The 21,057-nt window shown below is 33.4% G+C and overlaps 1 long non-coding RNA gene across 1 annotated transcript; it reads left to right on the top strand.

Moving 5' to 3' along the window:
* The first annotated feature begins 293 nt into the window (after nt 1–293).
* On the top strand, nt 294–19,358 carry LOC145268659 (uncharacterized). The gene is made up of 2 exons (XR_013864911.1): nt 294–11,930; nt 15,128–19,358. It is a non-coding gene; the product is annotated as an uncharacterized LOC145268659 (long non-coding RNA).
* Nucleotides 19,359–21,057: the final 1,699 nt, after the last annotated feature.

The raw sequence follows: 21,057 nt of genomic DNA, 5'->3' as shown, positions 1-21,057 counted from the left end.
CTAAATTTTAAATATGCTTGTTGCTGTGTTTAATGTGATTACTTTCAGAATGAATAGACTTGCCGAGTTAAGGTAGGAAATTTTAACCCATTTGAAACATATTATTCTAAATTGTAAATTTGCTGTTTGCTTTGTTAAATTTGAATACTTTCAGAATGATTAGAATTAGCGAGCTAAGGTATGAAGATCTATTTAAAATATAATATTTTTTATTTTCAATTTGCTGCTTGCCGTGTTATCTGTGAATTCTTTCAGAATAAATAGAATTACCGAGCTTATGTATGGAGATTTTTTAAATATATTATTCTAAATTTTAAATTTGCTGTTTTAAATGTGAAAACTTTCAGGATGAATGAAATTACCAAGCTAAGGTATGAAAGTTTAATATATTTAAAATATATTATTCTAAATTGTAAATTTTCTGTTTTAAATGTGAATACTTTGAGAATGACTAGAATTACCGAGTTAAGTTATGAAGATTTACTATATTTAAAATATATTATTCGTAATTTTAAATCATCTCTTTGCTGTTTGAAATGTGAATATTTTCAGAATAAATAGAATTACCAAACTAAGGTATGAAGATTTAATTTAATATATGTAAAATAAATTATTCATAATTATAAATTTCTGTTTGCTGTTTTAAATGTGAATACTTTCAGAATGAATAGAAGTACAAGCGCTAAGGTATGGAGATTGATTATATTTCAAATATATTATTCTAAATTGTGAATTGTCTGTTTGCTTTGTTAAATATGAATATTTTCAGAATGAATAGAATTACCAAGCTGAGGCATATATTTAAAATATATATTCTAAATTGTAAATTTGCTGTTTTAAAAGGGAATACTTTCTAAATGATTAGAATTACTGAGTTAAGTTATGAAGATTTGATATATCTGAAATATATTAGTTGTAATTTTTAATTTGCTGTTTTCTGTGTTAAATGTGAATACTTTCAGAATGATTAGAATTAGCAAGCTAAGGTATGAAATGTTAACCTTTTTAAAATATATATTCTAAATTGTAAATTTGCTGTTTGCTGTGTTTAATGTGAATACTTTCAGAATGAATAGAATTAGCAAGCTAAGGTATGAAATGTTAACCTTTTTAAAATATATATTCTAAATTGTAAATTTGCAGTTTGCTGTGTTTAATGTGAATACTTTCAGAATGAATAGAATTAGCAAGCTAAGGTATGAAATGTTAACCTTTTTAAAATATATATTCTAAATTGTAAATTGGCTGTTTTCTGTGTTAAATGTGAATACTTTCAGAATGAATAGAATTAGCAAGCTAAGGTATGAAATGTTAACCTTTTTAAAATATATATTCTAAATTGTAAATTTGCTGTTTGCTGTGTTTAATGTGAATACTTTCAGAATGAATAGAATTAGCAAGCTAAGGTATGAAATGTTAACCTTTTTAAAATATATATTCTAAATTGTAAATTTGCAGTTTGCTGTGTTTAATGTGAATACTTTCAGAATGAATAGAATTAGCAAGCTAAGGTATGAAATGTTAACCTTTTTAAAATATATATTCTAAATTGTAAATTTGCTGTTTTCTGTGTTAAATGTGAATACTTTCAGAATGAATAGAATTAGCAAGCTAAGGTATGAAATGTTAACCTTTTTAAAATATATATTCTAAATTGTAAATTTGCTGTTTGCTGTGTTTAATGTGAATACTTTCAGAATGAATAGAATTAGCAAGCTAAGGTATGAAATGTTAACCTTTTTAAAATATATATTCTAAATTGTAAATTTGCTGTTTTCTGTGTTAAATGTGAATACTTTCAGAATGAATAGAATTAGCAAGCTAAGGTATGAAATGTTAACCTTTTTAAAATATATATTCTAAATTGTAAATTTGCTGTTTTCTGTGTTAAATGTGAATACTTTCAGAATGAATAGAATTAGCAAGCTAAGGTATGAAATGTTAACCTTTTTAAAATATATATTCTAAATTGTAAATTTGCTGTTTTCTGTGTTAAATGTGAATACTTTCAGAATGAATAGAATTAGCAAGCTAAGGTATGAAATGTTAACCTTTTTAAAATATATATTCTAAATTGTAAATTTGCAGTTTGCTGTGTTTAATGTGAATACTTTCAGAATGAATAGAATTAGCAAGCTAAGGTATGAAATGTTAACCTTTTTAAAATATATATTCTAAATTGTAAATTTGCTGTTTGCTGTGTTTAATGTGAATACTTTTAGAATGAATAGAATTAGCAAGCTAAGGTATGAAATGTTAACCTTTTTAAAATATATATTCTAAATTGTAAATTTGCTGTTTTCTGTGTTAAATGTGAATACTTTCAGAATGAAAAGAATTAGCAAGCTAAGGTATGAAATGTTAACCTTTTTAAAATATATATTCTAAATTGTAAATTTGCTGTTTGCTGTGTTTAATGTGAATACTTTTAGAATGAATAGAATTAGCAAGCTAAGGTATGAAATGTTAACCTTTTTAAAATATATATTCTAAATTGTAAATTTGCTGTTTTCTGTGTTAAATGTGAATACTTTCAGAATGAAAAGAATTAGCAAGCTAAGGTATGAAATGTTAACCTTTTTAAAATATATATTCTAAATTGTAAATTTGCTGTTTGCTGTGTTTAATGTGAATACTTTCAGAATGAGTAAAATTACCGAACTAACGTATGAAATTTTGAGATCATAAAAATATATTAGCATGTTTTGTAAAATCTACACTGCGTATCAAATTATTAATGAGTTTACATTTTTTTAAATATTTAAGGAACGAGTCAATAAAAATCTATGAAACTTTGAGAAAGTGCTTACAATACTATTCAGCTACTCCAGTCAAAAAATAAAAGTATTTAAAGCAGTATTAGCGAAACTATGGCAGAAGATATGAATATCTGTTGCTTTCAGTGTGTCAAGTTATTAACGAGGTTGAGAAAAAACATAATATACCCATAACTTGTTTATTGAAATTTTTATGTTGACATAATTAGTAGAGGATATGCGATCCTTTTTTCTTTTTTTTTTTTTTTTTTTGGAATGACTTGTAAAAGACGTTGGTCTACAGAATTAGTCAAATTTATGATTTCATCAACAGTTATTCCTCGCGATGTCTCTTGGAGAGCATCCCACAACTCATCTTTGCTCTTAATTTTGCATCCACCTGCTTAGAGGCGTCACTTCATGATACTCTAAAGGTTCTCAATTGTGTTCAAATCTGGTGAATTCGCAGGCCATTCCATCTTCCGTAGCCCAGAGAACCCCAGTTTGACGGCATTTTTACGCCTTCTAAGACTCTCCATGAGCCAACTAAATTACCTCCGATAATCTCAGCCCATTATCCCACTATGTTGGCGCCTTAAACACTGATGACAATGTCGTCCATCTAGGACCCATCCCTTGCTCCAACCATCTGGGCTATCAAGAGTGACACGCACTTCGTCTGTGAACTAAACTTAGGAAAAATCCGATTTCATGTTGTCCTCTGCCCATTTCAATCGGTTTTGTATGTGATGTTGCTTTAATGGAGGATTTGTCACAGGCTTAACAGACTTTGCCACTTCTTTCAGAAGACGACATGGAGTACCTTTTTGAGACATTCTTCAATATGGCTTGGTAAAAGACTTCTCGACTTGTCTGCCCAGGGTTCTTAACAACTTTACATATAATTTGGAGTAGAGAAGGCATGAAACATACCCTAGATTTACCTTTATCAGCTTTCTTACGTACCTTTGTAGGGTCCTTGACAAAGTTCTTCACAGTTTGATGGTACCTTCCTATCATTTTCGATATTTCAATGGTAGTTTTACCTTTAGCTTGCTGTTCTGTAATAGTACGCTTTCAGAACTACTCAAACCACCTTTACGACACATTTTATTGATGAAACAAATTGCCTTGTTAATAATTTGACACACCTCAAATACCGTAGATTCAGCAGTTACGATGGCAAGTTGTTTACATTGCGTGGAACAGTATGAAAATTTCACAGTATGCCTAACTCGGCATTGCCAATGTTTCCAAAGCTTTTGATACGAAACTACTGGTGATGCGTTCTGCAGCGCTCTCCGGTTAAACTGACACTAACAACTTGTAGAAAAAATAAATGTCTTTATTTCTTTTTCACAATGCTAAATTCAATGGTTGCGTGTAACAGTGAGAGGTTGGTGCGATGTAGGACAGAGGTGGGTGACGGTGTCGGTGGACAGCGAGCGGCTCCCTACACAAGTCAGGTGCATGTCTCTGCTCTTCTTCTCTGACGCTGCTTCACAAGCTACCCGCTTTGCTTATATAAATCCGTTGCAGCTTCCGCTGCTTGTCTCCCCCTCAGTCAAGGTCCAAAAGAGTCGCCAACTTAATATATCCTGCATTATGCGTTAGGCTTAAACTGATGTCCCACTGACCTACTGACATTGTATCCCCATGCATATTTTACAAGTACTTTAATGGAATGTGCGCTGAGGAACTACAAGCCCTTTTATCCCTTCGACGTAAACACCCCAGACAAACCCTACAAACAGCAAAATTCCACCCTTACGCATTAGAAATCCCTAGATGTAAAAATCCTTCTACTTTGTTTCTTCCCTAGGACTTGTGCTAGACTTTAGAATTCCCTTCCTGGTTTCTGTTTCCCTGACTGTACTGACATGCAGAAGTTCAAGTGTAATATAAACATCTTGCTGCTCATCTCCCTACATAGCATTCCTAGAAATTATGTCCGAAATAGTTACCCCCTATATCAAAGTGGCACTGTGCCATGTTTGGAATGAAAATGCAACAAAAAAACATAAATTTATTATTAGAAATATATTTAAATATATGCCTATGTATGAAAGTATATATATTTTAACCTGTGACCCTCATTAACGAGTACATCCGGCCTCTGTTGCCATTGACAGTTCAACGCCTTAGTCTCTCGCACAATTCACGACCCCAGTAAGTTTCTGAAACTGGTAAAAAAATGTTATCTCATTAATAACTGGTAAAAAAAATGTTATCTCATTAATAACTGGTAAAAAAAATGTTATCTCATTAATAACTAGTAAAAAAAATGTTATCTCATTAATAACTGGTAAAAAAATGTTATCTCATTAATAACTAGTAAAAAAATGTTATCTCATTAATAACTGGTAAAAAAAATGTTATCTCATTAATAACTGGTAAAAAAATTGTTATCTCATTAATAACTGGTAAAAAAAATGTTATCTCATTAATAATTTGACGCGCAGTGTAAACCGGAAATTTCATGTTGCTATGTTCTATGTAAATTGTTTGCGTAAATGTGAATGCTTTTCAGAATTACTGAGTCTACACCTTTCCTTACGACGATATCTAGCGAGTGATGTCACCAGATTGGTCCGCATAGTGTCTTGTTTGGTCGCTGGGACTGGACTGTTTCTTTGACTGGGGTGCTGGTTGATCAGAGGATCCATTCAGAATGTTTGCTACTCTCCCCACGTTGCTTTTAATAGTGTACAATTTGTTTGGCCGTGGTCTCTCAAGTTTGCATCAAGTCTGGAAAATAGAGGTCATTCTGGTCTAAAAGGATAACAAGTGAATAAAAAAAAAAAAAAGGATAATTATTTATCGAAAGTTATAAAACTCTGATCATTCACAAGTTGCCGATTCGATATGCAAATGTTCCTGGCTTTTGGGGGGGCGGTCAACTCTAAATCTGGGGGCTTGTCTCTTTGCAGTGGCTTTCAATTGAGTGAGACTAAAGTCAGGCTTTTTTTTTTTTTTCTCTGAATGGTGTGGGTTCCCTAGCAGGCAGGGTGGCAGAGTATGTCTTCAAGGCTTTTTTTTTTTTTTTTGCCTTTCATTATATTGAGAATCAGGTGGGCCAGACCCTGCCTCCCAATCAACAGAATTTATTGCACAATTCTCAGTAAACCAATCTCAGGCAGTTTTCTGTAATTCTCAATCTCTGAAAAAATTTTTCCTTTTTTTTTTCTTCAAATCTTTATTGCTTTCGCCCTCCATTAGGTCTCTACCTTTCACCATCACTCACATAGGAAGACTTGAAAGCAAACTGACTGAATCTATATAATGAAAAAAACTATAAAGGCAGGTAGACCCAACTACCCTTCTCAAGTATTTGAAGATAACAGGGTTACTCAACATAATTTAAAGAAAACGAAGAAAGTCAATACCTTATCTAACTATACAAACACTGAACACCAGATACGTACATAAAACTTATTAATGCATATAAAAAAAGACTCCGGCATTAAATGACCACATAGGTTGATAAGCCATAAAATCAATCAATCAATCGTTTTCCCAAATACTATTTTGTATAAGTAAAAAAAATAAGTAAATTGGTTATCTTTTGGATAGCCGTGTTTCTTTCTCTCTAAAGCCTGAACAACAATTAATGGCCACTTGAATTTGTAACTGCTATCTTGTTTTTGTTTTGTTTTTTTTTTTTGTATCCAAAGAAACTCATAACATCTGACCTGTGTTTTGGGTGACCGAAAAACAAATTCGACCACTCCAAGGAATTAGGTCCAACACAAAATAACAAAAAACAAAAGGGTTACTCAACAAAATAAAAAAAAAAAAAAAAAACCCAAAAAACTATAAAACAATACCTTATCTAACTATACAAACATAGACACTGAACACCAGATACATACATAAAACTTTTAACTACTAATGTACATAAAAAAAAGACTGGCATTAAATGACCACATAGGTTGATCTGCAGTAAAAAACCAGTCACTCAATCAACCATATTAATGGGGACTCATATTGGGGACATATGTAACGGGGTACATATAACACGAATAACAATGGTGTGGAGAGGAGGGGGAGGAGATACTTTACTTATGATTATGGTGGGGAGGACACATAATACTTAGAAGAGGTTACACAAGGTCCGTTACAAGATGATGTAAGGAATGACGACACGAGACGAACGGTTACAACATAGTTGGTTCTTTATTCAATCGACCGATCGGTGACATCAGGAATTCAAACTTTGATTTACATGGTTTATTTTTCCTCCCTTCGCTTCTAAGGGGCTCTCCTCTCCAACTGACTCTAACTCCTCAACTCCTGACCAACTGACTTCTAACTCCAGACCCACAGAATCCTATATTGAGAACTCTTTGTTTATGACGCCAGAAGTGTGTCTACAAACGTGACTAAAAACAAAAAAAGACTCGGTCATTAAATGACCATATAGGTTGATAAGCCATAAAATCAATCAATCAATCGTTTTCCCAAATACCATTTTGTATAAGTAAATTGGTTATCTTTTGGATAGCCGTGTTTCTTTCTCTCTAAAGCCTGAACAACAATTAATGGCCACTTGAATTTGTAACTGCTATCTTGTTTTTTTTTTTTTTTTTTATATCCAAATCCAAAGAAACTCATAACATCTGACCTGTGTTTTGGGTGACCGAAAAACAAATTAGACCACTCCAAGGAATTAGGTCCAACACAAAATAACAGAAAAACAAATTCGACCACCCCAAGGAATTAGGTCCAACACAAGATAACAGACAAAAACAACAAACACAAAAACAAAGATTCTACAAAAACATTTCAACTAACAAGAACAACAAATGGGACTCCAAAGAAAACGAACCCTACCAAAATTAAACCATGACAGAACAGAGATGAATCACGCATAAAAACTGACAAATTAACTCAACCCAAAGAACCAGAAGCCATGGAAACAGAAACCAAATCCACCAATGAATACCCCCCCCCCAATGCTTATCTATAATATAAATCTCACCTGTCTGTTTAAATATATGTATGTATGTCTACCTAAAACTTTTGACGGATGCATCGGAACGTGATGAAACTGCTATCGTTTTAAACCTCGATTGGCCAAAAACATTAATTCCTTCACCCTCAACGGGGCAGTTTTCTACAAGGAGGGGGTCTCTGTTTTCGCAGATATTTTCGAAAGTCATCCACTCTTTTCTATTGACTAGCTTTAATTTTGATGTTCAATGCGATGGACGCAACAGCAAAGACGTCACATATATATTTTTTTTTTTTCACATTCTTTTCCTCCTTCGTGATGCAGGTTCGAGCCTGCCTACTACCATCTTTTCTTTTTAATACTCAACACACACGTTCAAACACCCAGGCAACACCGGGCACCTAGGCTAGTTAGTAAATACATAAAAAAAAGAATAACAAAAACAGTCAATAAGACAACTAAACGCAAAACGGCGAACCGACAAACAAAAATACAAAACCTGACCCATAGAATAATGCAATGGAATTGTCGAGGTAGAAAATTTAATTTTAATGAACTTTTCATAATACTGTCGCAGTTAAACCCTGCTGTCATCTGTTTGCACAAAACTTTCCTACAAGAAAAAGAAAAATTACAGATCCAAATTTATTAAATAATTTATACAGAAGAGGGACCCGATGAATTTATTAAGCAATTCGCACAGGACTCTCTGGAATACTTACTATATACTTAAAACAACATTTGGATAACTGGAAAACTACCAAAACTTTGGACGCAAACAACAATTATACCAATCGTAAAGCTGGAGAAAGACCATAGCAATCCTCAAAATAATGCAAAACACAAGAATGTATGATGAATATCAGAAAAATATTCAGACCCGCAAAGTATCCATACTGACGGACTCTAAGGACACAAAGAGCACTGGTAGTGCTGCAGTAACAGAAAAAAAAACTATCAAAAAGAAAAGATTACCAAATGAAACAAATAATTTTAATTTTCTCTTCCCTGCAAGCTCTTTCCCACAGAAGAGACGTAGCGAGCCTATCTTTGTTCTATCGTTATTTCCATGGCAAGTGCTCGTCTGAGCTCCATTCTCTGGTGCCCCCTCACCAATCTTTTTCAAAAAACACCCGACTAGCTAAAACCACTGTCAATAATCTTCCCCACTCTTTATCTGTGCCTAAATCAAAACGTAGATTCCATGAACAAAGCTTCTTTCTTAGAACTGCACGCCTGCGGAATTTTGTTCCGCTTGCCTGTTTCCCTCCTGACTTCAACCTGGATGTCTTCAAGTCCAACACAAACAAATTCCTGATGAACCGCCCACTTAAGCAATGACACTTTATCAATTCTCCAGTACTATTACTACTACACTATCCCATTGATTACTGTACACACAATAACCCTTATCCCCGAGTGGCCCTTGGGCCTTGATAAGTGGTGACCTCCATGTAAAAAAAAAAAAAAAATGCGGAAGTAATTGTTGTAAATATGGTATTTGTTATCATAGCAGAAGACTGTAACCAAAATTGACGCTTCTACACTATCAGAACAAAATTTCTTCATCTGATGCCAGTAGGCACAGGTGAAACGTAAACAAATTCCGCAGAGTCTTTCACGGTTTTTTTTTCTAATGGCTGGAAATACCTGATGCTTTGCCAAGGCTACCAAGGATATTTTTTATCATGACGTCATCACTAAACGAGTTGCCTTCCATGACTTAAGAGAGCCCCATCAACCCTTGAGAGAAGGATAGATCGTGCCAGAACAAAAATGGAGTTTTCAGATAAAAACCAATGGTTTCTACCGATTTTTATTTTTGTTTTTTTTTTGTCAATTCTAATAAACTACAATGTTAGCTTCCAAATTATGCAGTCAAAATAACCTGAATATTACTGAATTATTAAAAAAAAAAAAAAAACAACTTTAATCGTGTTAAGCAGGTGAAAAATTGCAGCCATCTTGTTTTATAAAATAAATCGAAACTGAAAATTACCTCCCCTTGTTTTTATAAAGTAAATTGAAACTTAAACAAGGGAAGTAACTCTAAATGCTTAATGTGGCTAACGCAAAACAAATAACAAAATAAATCTTTACCTCGCAGTACATACAGTGTCTCGCCTTCCCATTTGGTTAATGTTTTTTTTTTACACAGTGATCACCACTTATCAAGGCCCGGAAGCCACTCAGGGATAAGGGTTATTGCAAGTACATTACGTTAGTGTGGAGATTTGATGAAGTGTTTACTTAAGGGGACGGTTCATTAGGAATTTGTTAACTTTGTAGTCCAGTGGGAAGCAGGCAGACGGAACAGAGTTCTACAGGCGTGCAGTTCTAAGAAAGAAGCTTTGTTCATGGAATCCACGTTTTGATTTAGGCACAGATATAGAGTGGGGGAAATGTGGATTCAGCTAGACGGGTGTTTTTCGTGAAAGATTGGCAAGGGGGGACCAGAGATTGGAGTTCAGATGAGCACCTGCCATGGAAATAACGATAAAACATGGATAGGCTTGCAACGTCTCTTCTCTGGGAGAGAGGTTGCAGGGTAGAGAAAAGGGCATCCCCCACTAAGCCACGAAGTCTATTTTGTACTCTGTCAAGGCAGGATAGGCTGTTTTTTGCAGCTCCTGCCCAGATATGGCAACAGTATTCCATCCTTGCTTGTTGCTTAACTTTGGTGATCTAGCGAGAACCGGTGTGTCAACGTGATTGTACCGTATATATGATAGATAAAAAAAACTCAAAATCCTCTAGACAGGCATGAAACCAACAATAAATAAATACGAACAACAATTATACCGATCCCAAATCTGGAGAAGGACCACAGCAATCTACAAAATGATGGACCAACAACATTAACTAGTTGCTTATGCAAAGCACTAGAATTTATGATAAATAACAGACTAGTCTGGCACTTGGAAAAAAAACAGGGTATTTATTTGCTCCCCCACCGAGCAAATTAAGCACAAGGCCAATTTTTTATGTGAGGAGTGAAGGGGAAATGGGGGCCAACTCCCCGGGGAGTAGGGGAGCTGGATAGTGACAATTGGTATGAAGGGTTGCCCCTACATTGACCAAGGTCTTATCTGTGGGGTCGCCCCCACATAGGGTCTTTGCTTGCAGTATCTGCCGGAACAGATACTACACTTTGATCCCGGCCCGAAGGCCAAGAACAACAGAAGGTATTTATTTGCTCCCCCACCGAGCAAATTAGGCACAAGGCCGATTTTTAATGTGAGGAGTGAAGGGGAAAAGGGGACCAACACTCCTGGGAATAGTGGAGCTGGATAGTGACAATTGGTATGAAGGGTTGCCCCTACATTGACCAAGGTCTGATATGTGGGGTCAACCCCACATATGGCCGATTTTTAATGTGAGGAGTGAAGGGAGGGGGAAGGGAAAAAGGGGACCAGCTCCCGAGAGGTGGGAAATGGGAGCTGGTTAATGGTCAGGCATGTGGGGTTGCCCCCACATCTGGTCTTTGCTAGTCCTAGCTAGTCATAGCTTGCAGTATCTGCCGGAACAGATGGTATTTATTTGCTCCCCCACTGAGCAAATTAGGCACAAGGCCGTTTTTAATGTGAGGTAAAAACCAGCTCCCCTAAAAGTAGGCAAAAAGGGGACACTCTGGTTACCAAAAATAATAATTGTCCCAGTATAGAGGGTTTCCCCTCCATTGACTGGTACAAACCATCTCAAGTGCAGCATCTGCCGGAACAGATACTACACTTTGATCTTGGCCTGAAGGCCAAGAACAACAGAAAAAAGTCCTTGAAAAAAAACAGTATAATGAAATATCAATGTGGTTTTAGGAAACAAAATGAGCACTAATAATTACTTAATCAGATTAGAAACCTTCATCAGAGAAGCGAATGCAAAAAACGAACACCTTGTTGGCGTCTTCTTTGACATAAAAAAATGCGATATTAAAAGATGTACACAAACTTGAACGAAGAGGCAGACGACCAATTTTTATCCAAAACTTCCTGTCAGAAAGAACCACAAGGAAGTCTTTCTCAGTTGCTCCCTTCAATATTAAAATTAATGACATTATCCATTGCCTCAATCTTGGAGTAAATTGTTAACACCGTAGAGAGGCAGCTACAAAAAACTATCGACAAATGGACTATAGCAAGTTGCTTTACAGCTTTCGTTAAGCATCGTACTTCTTCGTTTACAAAGCCATTCGGAGGACGTGACGTCAGACAAATTTTAAGGTATGGAGGACCAACACTGTATATAATTTTTTTTTTTTTTTTTTTTTTTTAAATATAAAAATAATTTTTTTTTTTTTAAAGCAAATATAAAAATAACTTGTTCTTTAAAAAGTAAATATAAAACTAATTTTTTTTTTTAAAGCAAATATAAAAATAAGATTTTTTTTTAAAGTAAATAAAAAATAATTCTTTATTTTAAAAGCAAATATAGAAATAGCTTTTTTTTTTTTAAAAGCAACTATAAAAAGTTAAAAAAAAAAAAAATCAAATATAAAAAATAGAAATTTTATTCAGTTTTTATTTGAAATTTCATAACAAAATTATTTTTATAATCGAAAAATGTTTATGAACTTTTTCGTTTTAAATATTTATTATATTTAAATCTCTATATATTTTTTTCCAGAATGTGAAAGATTATGTTAATTTTATTTTTATTTCGGACTATTAGTCTCATCTTTATTAGTTGTTGTTTGTTTGTTTTTATTGGTTCACAACGTTTCGGCCAACTTCCTCTGGCCTTCGTCAGGTGGCAACCGCGCCGGAGAGGAACTTCGAATCTCCTAACTGCATTCTCAGCCATCACTGCCATCCGTAGTTGTCGTCGTCTCACCACATTTTTTGACCAATTACCTCTGGCACGCTTTGGGTGGGATTGAAACCGCTATCTTCTGACAATGTTCATCTGGAACCATAGAGATTCAACGTCTCTATCAACTGCGCCACGTACCCCGAAGATGAACATTGTCTGAAGATAGCGGTTTCAATCCCACCCAAAGCGTGCCAGAGGTAATTGGTCAAAAAATGTGGTGAGACGACGACAACTACGGATGGCAGTGATGGCTGAGAATGCAGTTAGGAGATTCGAAGTTCCTATATGTCGCGGTTACCACCTGACGAAGGCCAGAGGAAGTTGGCCGAAACGTTGTGAACCAATAAAAACAAACAAACAACAACTAATAAAGATGAGACTAATAGTCCGAAATAAAAATAAAATTAACATAAAAATGCTCATCTCAAAATAAAAATTCCAATTAGGGAATAATATATATATATAGTGAAAGATTATATAATTATTTGCACAGCCAAACAACGTCGCAGCTCACAAGAGCCACAACAGGCAACAAACTGGAAGTCCAAGATTAAAGTTTTGCTCCTCATTATATATATTATATGCTATATATTTTTTTCCAGAATGTGAAAGATTATGTTAATTTTATTTTTATTTCGGACTATTATTAAGGAATAATATATATATATAGTGAAAGATTATATAATTATTTGCACAGCCAAACAACGTCGCAGCTCACAAGAGCCACAACAGGCAACAAACTGGAAGTCCAAGATTCAAGTTTTGCTCCTCATTATATATATTATATGCTATATATTTTTTTCCAGAATGTGAAAGATTATGTTAATTTTATTTTTATTTCGGACTATTATTAAGGAATAATATATATATATAGTGAAAGATTATATAATTATTTGCACAGCCAAACAACGTCGCAGCTCACAAGAGCCACAACAGGCAACAAACTGTTTTGCTCCTCGTTTGGGCTCATCTTGCATGCAAGAGGCTCGGGTTTTGAATCCCGAGTTCGGATATGTCTAACTGATGAGCCCAAATGAGGGCGAAACTCGAGTCTTGGATTCCAGTTTTTTGGCTGTCATGGCTTTTGTGAGCTGCAATGTTGTTTGCCTGTCGAAATAATCATAGATATATATATATTAAAATTTGATTTTTAAATTTTAAATTATAAATCACATTACTTAATATTGAATTAGCTCTAGGATATTTACCTATCGAGCTTATTATATATCTAAATTACAACGAGCACTTTCTATTTCCTGTATTTTAATTAAACTAGTAATTTCACTGTTACATTAAAATACACTCAGCTCTTTAGACTATTGTTCTAATCTCCTTTAAATTATATATATATATATATATAATAGTGTATAAATGAGGGTGAAACTCGAGTCTTGGATTCCAGTTTTTTGGCTGTCATGGCTTTTGTGAGCTGCAATGTTGTTTGCCTGTGGAAATAATCATAGATATATATATATATTAAAATTTGATTTTTAAATTTTAAATTATAAATCACATTACTTAATATTGAATTAGCTCTAGGATATTTACCTATCGAGCTTATTATATATCTAAATTACAACGAGCACTTTCTATTTCCTGTATTTTAATTAAACTAGTAATTTCACTGTTACATTAAAATACACTCAGCTCTTTAGACTATTGTTCTAATCTCCTTTAAATTATATATATATATATATATATAATAGTGTATAAATGAGGGTGAAACTCGAGTCTTGGATTCCAGTTTTTTGGCTGTCATGGCTTTTGTGAGCTGCAATGTTGTTTGCCTGTCGAAATAATCATAGATATATATATATTAAAATTTGATTTTTAAATTTTAAATTATAAATCACATTACTTAATATTGAATTAGCTCTAGGATATTTACCTATCGAGCTTATTATATATCTAAATTACAACGAGCACTTTCTATTTCCTGTATTTTAATTAAACTAGTAATTTCACTGTTACATTAAAATACACTCAGCTCTTTAGACTATTGTTCTAATCTCCTTTAAATTATATATATATATATATATAATAGTGTATAAATGAGGGTGAAACTCGAGTCTTGGATTCCAGTTTTTTGGCTGTCATGGCTTTTGTGAGCTGCAATGTTGTTTGCCTGTGGAAATAATCATAGATATATATATATTAAAATTTGATTTTTAAATTTTAAATTATAAATCACATTACTTAATATTGAATTAGCTCTAGGATATTTACCTATCGAGCTTATTATATATCTAAATTACAACGAGCACTTTCTATTTCCTGTATTTTAATTAAACTAGTAATTTCACTGTTACATTAAAATACACTCAGCTCTTTCGACTATTGTTCTAATCTCCTTTAAATAATATATATATATATAATAGTGTATAAATGAGGGTGAAACTCGAGTCTTGGATTCCAGTTTTTTGGCTGTCATGGCTTTTGTGAGCTGCAATGTTGTTTGCCTGTGGAAATAATTATATATATATATATATATATATCTCATAATAGTGTATAATCCAAGAAACTTGTTTTCAAGTGATTTTTATTTTCTGATTATTCCACTTGTCAAATACGTATGCGTTGCAGTAACAAACTATTCTTCCTTCAACAGATATCGTACTGATGTGACCTGCCAGCCAATGAAAATCCAGGCCGAGGAATATTCTTTACTGGACTATTTTTACCGATCAGCCAAGTCATTCAACCGAGAACTTCTATCTATCTCGTCAACACGAATGGATGCCTTTGTAATCTTCTGTTGCTATGCACGTGGATCCAACTGTCTAGCATCACGTTGAACGGACTGAATATTAGTTTTGCTTAAAATGACATATAAAAAATTGTCAATTCTCTCGGCACGCACCTCTTTTTTTTTTTTTTTTTTTTCTAAGAAAAGAACATTAACAAATGTTTTTTTTTTTTTTTTATCGCAAATGTTTCAAAGAAATGTTATTTTTTTTTTTTTTAAATTTTAAAAATGAAAACCTAAAAACAACTATGAATGAAAATCCAAAGTTACAAACTCTTTCAGCAGCTTTTTGGCCTAGCTTGAATTAAAATAAGAAAATTGTGCGGATATGCTTTTTTTTTTTTTTTTTTATTCATCTTGTATTCAATACTCTGAAAAAAATACATAATTGACTTAAAACGATTCTAATTTAAATGATAGAGCGAAAAATGCTCTTTAAAATGATTTATGAAGTAAAGGTATTATTACAAAAACTGATTTAAAATCCATATTTAAAATTCTGCAAGAACTTTTTTTTTTTTTTTTTACATGGAGGTCACCACTTATCAAGGCCTGGAAGCCACTTGGGAATAAGGGTTATTGCGTGTACAGTAATCATTGGGATAGTATCGTAGTAATCGAGATTTGATAAAGTATCTTACTTAAGGGAGCGATTAATCAGGAATTTTTTTTATGTTGGATTGCAGGACATCCAAGTTGTAGTCAGGTAGGAAACAGGCAAACGGAAGAGAATTCCACAGGCGTGCACTTCTAAGAAAGAAGCTTTGTTCACGGATTCTACGTTTTTTTATTTAAGCACAGATAAAGTCGGGGAAAATTACTGACAGTGGTTTCAGCTAGACGGGTGTTTTTCGTGAAAGATTGTCAAGGCGGGGATCAGAGATTGGAGCTCAGACGAGCATTTTTCTTCTCAACCTAATATAATCAATGGAACGGAAATCCCTTGGCATTTTGCAATGAATTTCAGTTATACCAGCTCAGGGTCCATCTTACAATGGTGGCTGGTTGGTTGGTTTTTGTTTTACGGCATATCAACCCTTTTCGGGTTATTTAATGCCGAATCCAAAGATTTAAGAAAATTTTTTTAATAGAATATATTTGTTGTTTTCAAATCAGTTTCTATTTAACCCATAGTTGGGACCCTAACAGGTACTACCATTCCGGGTCAGAGTGGACCTGGGAGCAATGGTAATTAAAGGGTGGCTCCACACTCCCCAAAGCCCGCAAGCTGGGGCCTCACCATCGGATATAGTTTAAGGTCATATCCAGGACCCCCATTGAGGAACTTTTACCCTCTGGAAGGGGGGGGGCATACAATGGTGGCGTTAGTAAGGTGAAACAAAAGGCCGAGTTGTAAGTTTACGCATGAGAAGCTTTATTAACCAGAAGATGTTGACGGACGGAGTTGCGTTCGTTTAACGCATACAGCTTCGTAGTCAGTTGAAGCAGTAGCTTCTTTATTGGTTTGGTCTGAAATTACTAGTTGTGATCAGATGAAAGCATAAAATAATTACGGACAAAAATTCAGTCATTTTTTTTTTTTTTTTTTTTTTTTTTATCAAAAATATCCAAGATCTATTTTTCTTTTTTTTTTCTTTTTTTTAAATGATGAAACAAATTTTGTTATTGTGGTGAAATTCGAAACTCAGAATATTGAATTTCATGTGCACCAATGGTATCTACTCGTGCCGCATGTCTACTATGTCATGTCGCAGTAATGAACATATCCGAAAATTACGAAAAACGATAAGGTAGAAAATTAGTTATTAAAAGAAAATAAATTTTTAAGACAATAAACAAAAATTAAGTGTTGCAAAAAAAAAAAAAAAAAAGTTCTAAGTAAATGTCACAAAGGAAGGTAATTTTCTGAAAACTGAAAATTTTTGGCCAATTTAGCAAAATTTTATTTTCGCTAATTGTTTTCCAAAACTTTTCATTAATGATTAATTTTCTACTGATTAATTGATTCATTTTCATAATTTTATAATAATTCTTGATTAATTTTGATAATTTCCTACTTGATTAATTGATTAATTTTCTACTTGATCATTTGTTCATAATTTTTGGATATTTTCATTACTGTGACATGCAATTAAGTAGATACCATTAGTTTCACTTGAAATTCAATTTTCGAATTTTGCTATAATATTATTTTACCAATTTGAAATTCTTTATCTCGGGGGTTATAGTTCTAATCTGTTTAACTTAAATTTAAAATAAAGTTCTGAAATTACATAGTATTATTGTGGATACAAGTTGCATCCCTTTATCACAAAACTACCTGATGTTTTCCATATAAAAACATTGGGTAGTTTTGTGATGAAGGGACGTAACTCTTGCATCAATAATATCAAAAATTTAAAAGTAAAATGAACAGAACGGAAACCAATCTACAACATTTAATCGTGCTTGGTTGGTCAAATATAAGTGGGTCAGGAAATGTAAATATGGTTGTTGACAGACAAATTATTTTGTATTTAAATGAAAATGACTTTTCTTGTTGTCAATTAAGTTTTTGGTTTATTAAATCACTGTTTATAATATCAAGTTTTGTCTGGAGAAGGCCTTGAAAAACTTAATGTCTTTGTAAATGGATATTGAAAATCTGTATGAAGCCTGTATATAGTTTTATGGATTTAAAAAAAAAATTTTTTTTAATAAAATTTAAACACATTGTTCTGAAATTACATAGTATTATTGTGGATACAAGTTGCGTCCCTTCATCACAAAACTACCCGATGTTTTCCATATAAAAACATCAGGTAGTTTTGTGATGAAGGGACGTAACTGTTGCATTCAGAAAAATACAATGTAATTTCAGAATGTATTTCGATTTTATTTTCTATTTCTATCAAGCAAAACTAAAATTGTATTCAAAATTTGAAAGGTAAATGAACATTAGTGTAGACCAATCTACAACGGGGAAAATAATATTTAATCGTGCTGTTATATAATAGTCTTATTATTGTTTTTGTTGTTATTATTTGTTGTTATTGTTCTTTGTTAAAAATGAGTCTTAGAGAGAGATGTTGTTGTAAGAGAGATTGTTCGTGTTATGATGCGATTCATATATATATAAAATGTTCATACTTAGAAGTGTAGAAGCTCTTAGATTGAGGAGACAATCTTAGTGTTCACATTGTAGATATGAGATGTCGAGACGTGTATGTAAAGACATTTTAAAACACATGATATATATAAGACATATAATAACAATTTTCACTTTACCTTTTGGTAGAATTACAACACAAAGACGACGTTTATAAAAACCCATCATGATGGGTTTATTTCTTCTCCCGACCGGTCGTGGTTTTCTGAGTCAAGAATTCAAAGCTTCACATTCTAAGTTTAAAAAGTGACCGTCTCGCTTCTAGATGTTCGAATCCCAACTGCCGACTATCGTCTGTCGTCCTCAAACTCCCTCTGACTCTCCCTCAGTTTCTCCTTGCTTAACTCTAAAGTTTCTAACTATATCGAGAACTTCCCATTTTCCATACAAAACATGTCTTCTTTCACGTGTTCTGGAAATGTGTGTCCAAAACTTTTTCCTTTGTTTACAAAAGGAATTTTAACCTATATTCCCAGTAAACTATATTTCCAATATGTTAAAAACATGTTTATTAAATTATCCTATAGTTGCATTCCTTCAATTGAATTTTCATAACAGAATTGACAATGCACATTCTTTTCTTAAAACTATTTTATCTCTAAGCTTAACAATGGTTTGTTTTACATTCCATTTGCTAATTCTCTATCGTAATCTATTTCTAAACCTAAATTACGAGGTTCGAATTTCGTCTATTCTATTTCATTTTAACTAAATCTCTCTATTTTTATACTTACATGAAAAGGAGACAGCCCTTATCATGTAACAGTGCTTTAATTGGCCAAATATAAGTGGGTCAGGAAATGTAAATATAGTTGTTGACAGGCATATTATTTTGCATGTGGAAAGCATTGTTTTGAGCAAAATGGGTGAAAGTGCTTTGAAATTTAAACAAGGCTGGCACTAAACACAGTGCGTTATAGAGAACTTTATGTAAATAACTGTGACCTTTAAAACTACTTTGTGAAATAAAAAGATAAATGAAAATGATTTTTCTGTTGTTCATTAAGCTTTTGGTTTATTGTATCATTGTTTATGTATCAGATTTTGGGTTTGTTTTAGAATTCACTGCGAGATACAACAAGATGGCAGCCATCTTGGTTGGAAATTAAAAAAAGATGAAATAAAAAGCATTTAAAATTACTTCTAAAAATCACCAAAAAATGAAGGTAGATTGCAGAGTAACTTTTATTGGCTTTGGTAACATTTATTTGTTGTATATTTGAGTTTTTTTACCAATTTTTCAAACTGTTGTTGGTTGGTTGTTTTTGTTTTACGGCATATCAACCCTTTTCGGGTTATTAAATGCTGAATCCAAAGATTTTGAAAAAAAATTTTTTAATAGAATATATTTGTTGTTTTCAAGTCGGTTTCTATTTAACCCATAGTTAGAACCCTAACAGGTACTACCACTCCGGGTCAGAGTGGACCTGGGAGCAATGGTAATTAAAGGGTGGCTCCACACTCCCCAAAGCCCGCAAGCTGGGGCCTCACCATCGGATATAGTTTAAGGTCATATCCAAGACCATTCGAACTGTTGTGGATTGTAAAACATGTTTATATATCAGATAAAAGTCATTGAAAATGAACATTAAAATCTCTACAGACCCTGATATCATTTTCATGTTTCTCTCCATCCAACCCCAACCCTGTCTCCGTAGTGAATATACTTTTGTTAGCATGGCGATATCATGGTTAACGAACATATAATACAATCACCTTGAAGGAGGCAGTAATACATGGGAGGATTATATCATGACAACAAAATAGATAAAACATTACTCGCCCCCCCCCCCCCCCCAAAAGGTAGTCTCTTGAAAGTTGATCTCATGACAATAAAACGTTACCTTTCCTTCCCCTAAAGGATGTAGTATGTGGGAGAATTAAACCCATTTCATCTTTTGTTAGTGGCAGATGTTTCAATGATCGATGCTTGCTTAGGGGGGGAAGAGAGATAGTTGCAGAGAACTGAAAATATTTCTGGCCAGGCAGACCATCCAAGGGATATTCTTTGTTAAAAAAAAAAAAAAAAAAAAACGAAGTCTCAATGGGATTGTTTTTTTTTTTAGATAAAAAATATTCAGTTGAGTTTTTATCTTCAGCGAATCTCTCCTCTGGGCGGCTGAATGATGACCACCAACAAAAGGCAGGCAAAAACCAGCCAAGGGTGGAGAGATCCCAGGAAAATAGAAAGAAAGGTATTTGTAATCAGCAGCACACCTCCCCTCATTCCAGAAGAGGAAGGTTGAAGGTTGGCAAGCACGAGTTAATTTTTGGGGAGAGCTATGAGTCTCTCTAACTGGGTTGGGTCTCTTGGAAGCTCTCAGCCATGAGACTCTATAATGGGACTTATGTTTTGGCCTGTCAAGCTAAATATCCCCCTTTTTTAATAAATAGGATCGCTTGATTACTAAAGACGCAATTTAAAAAAAAAAAAAAAAAAAAAAAAAAAATGTTCCTTTTGGGACATACATAAAACTAAAATATACTTTCTTGGTTTTCTGGGTAGGATAGGAGTACTATCTGTTCTGTCTAAATATGGTATAATGATATTGTGGGGTTTCTGTTTGTGTCGGGTGTCCATACAATGGAAATATGTTGCAGACGCCTATAAAGATATTGGAGATAAACCGTAAACAAAAAAGGCTTAATTAGCTCAAAAAAAAAAAAAGAAAAAAAAAAAAGG

The sequence above is a fragment of the Euprymna scolopes genome, chromosome 44 (genome assembly GCF_053919585.1).
Source record: "Euprymna scolopes isolate OS-2025 chromosome 44, ASM5391958v1, whole genome shotgun sequence".
NCBI classification, from domain to species: Eukaryota; Metazoa; Mollusca; class Cephalopoda; order Sepiida; family Sepiolidae; genus Euprymna; species Euprymna scolopes.
Note: the sequence above shows the minus strand (reverse complement) of the source record. Positions and strands in the feature narration are given on the sequence as shown.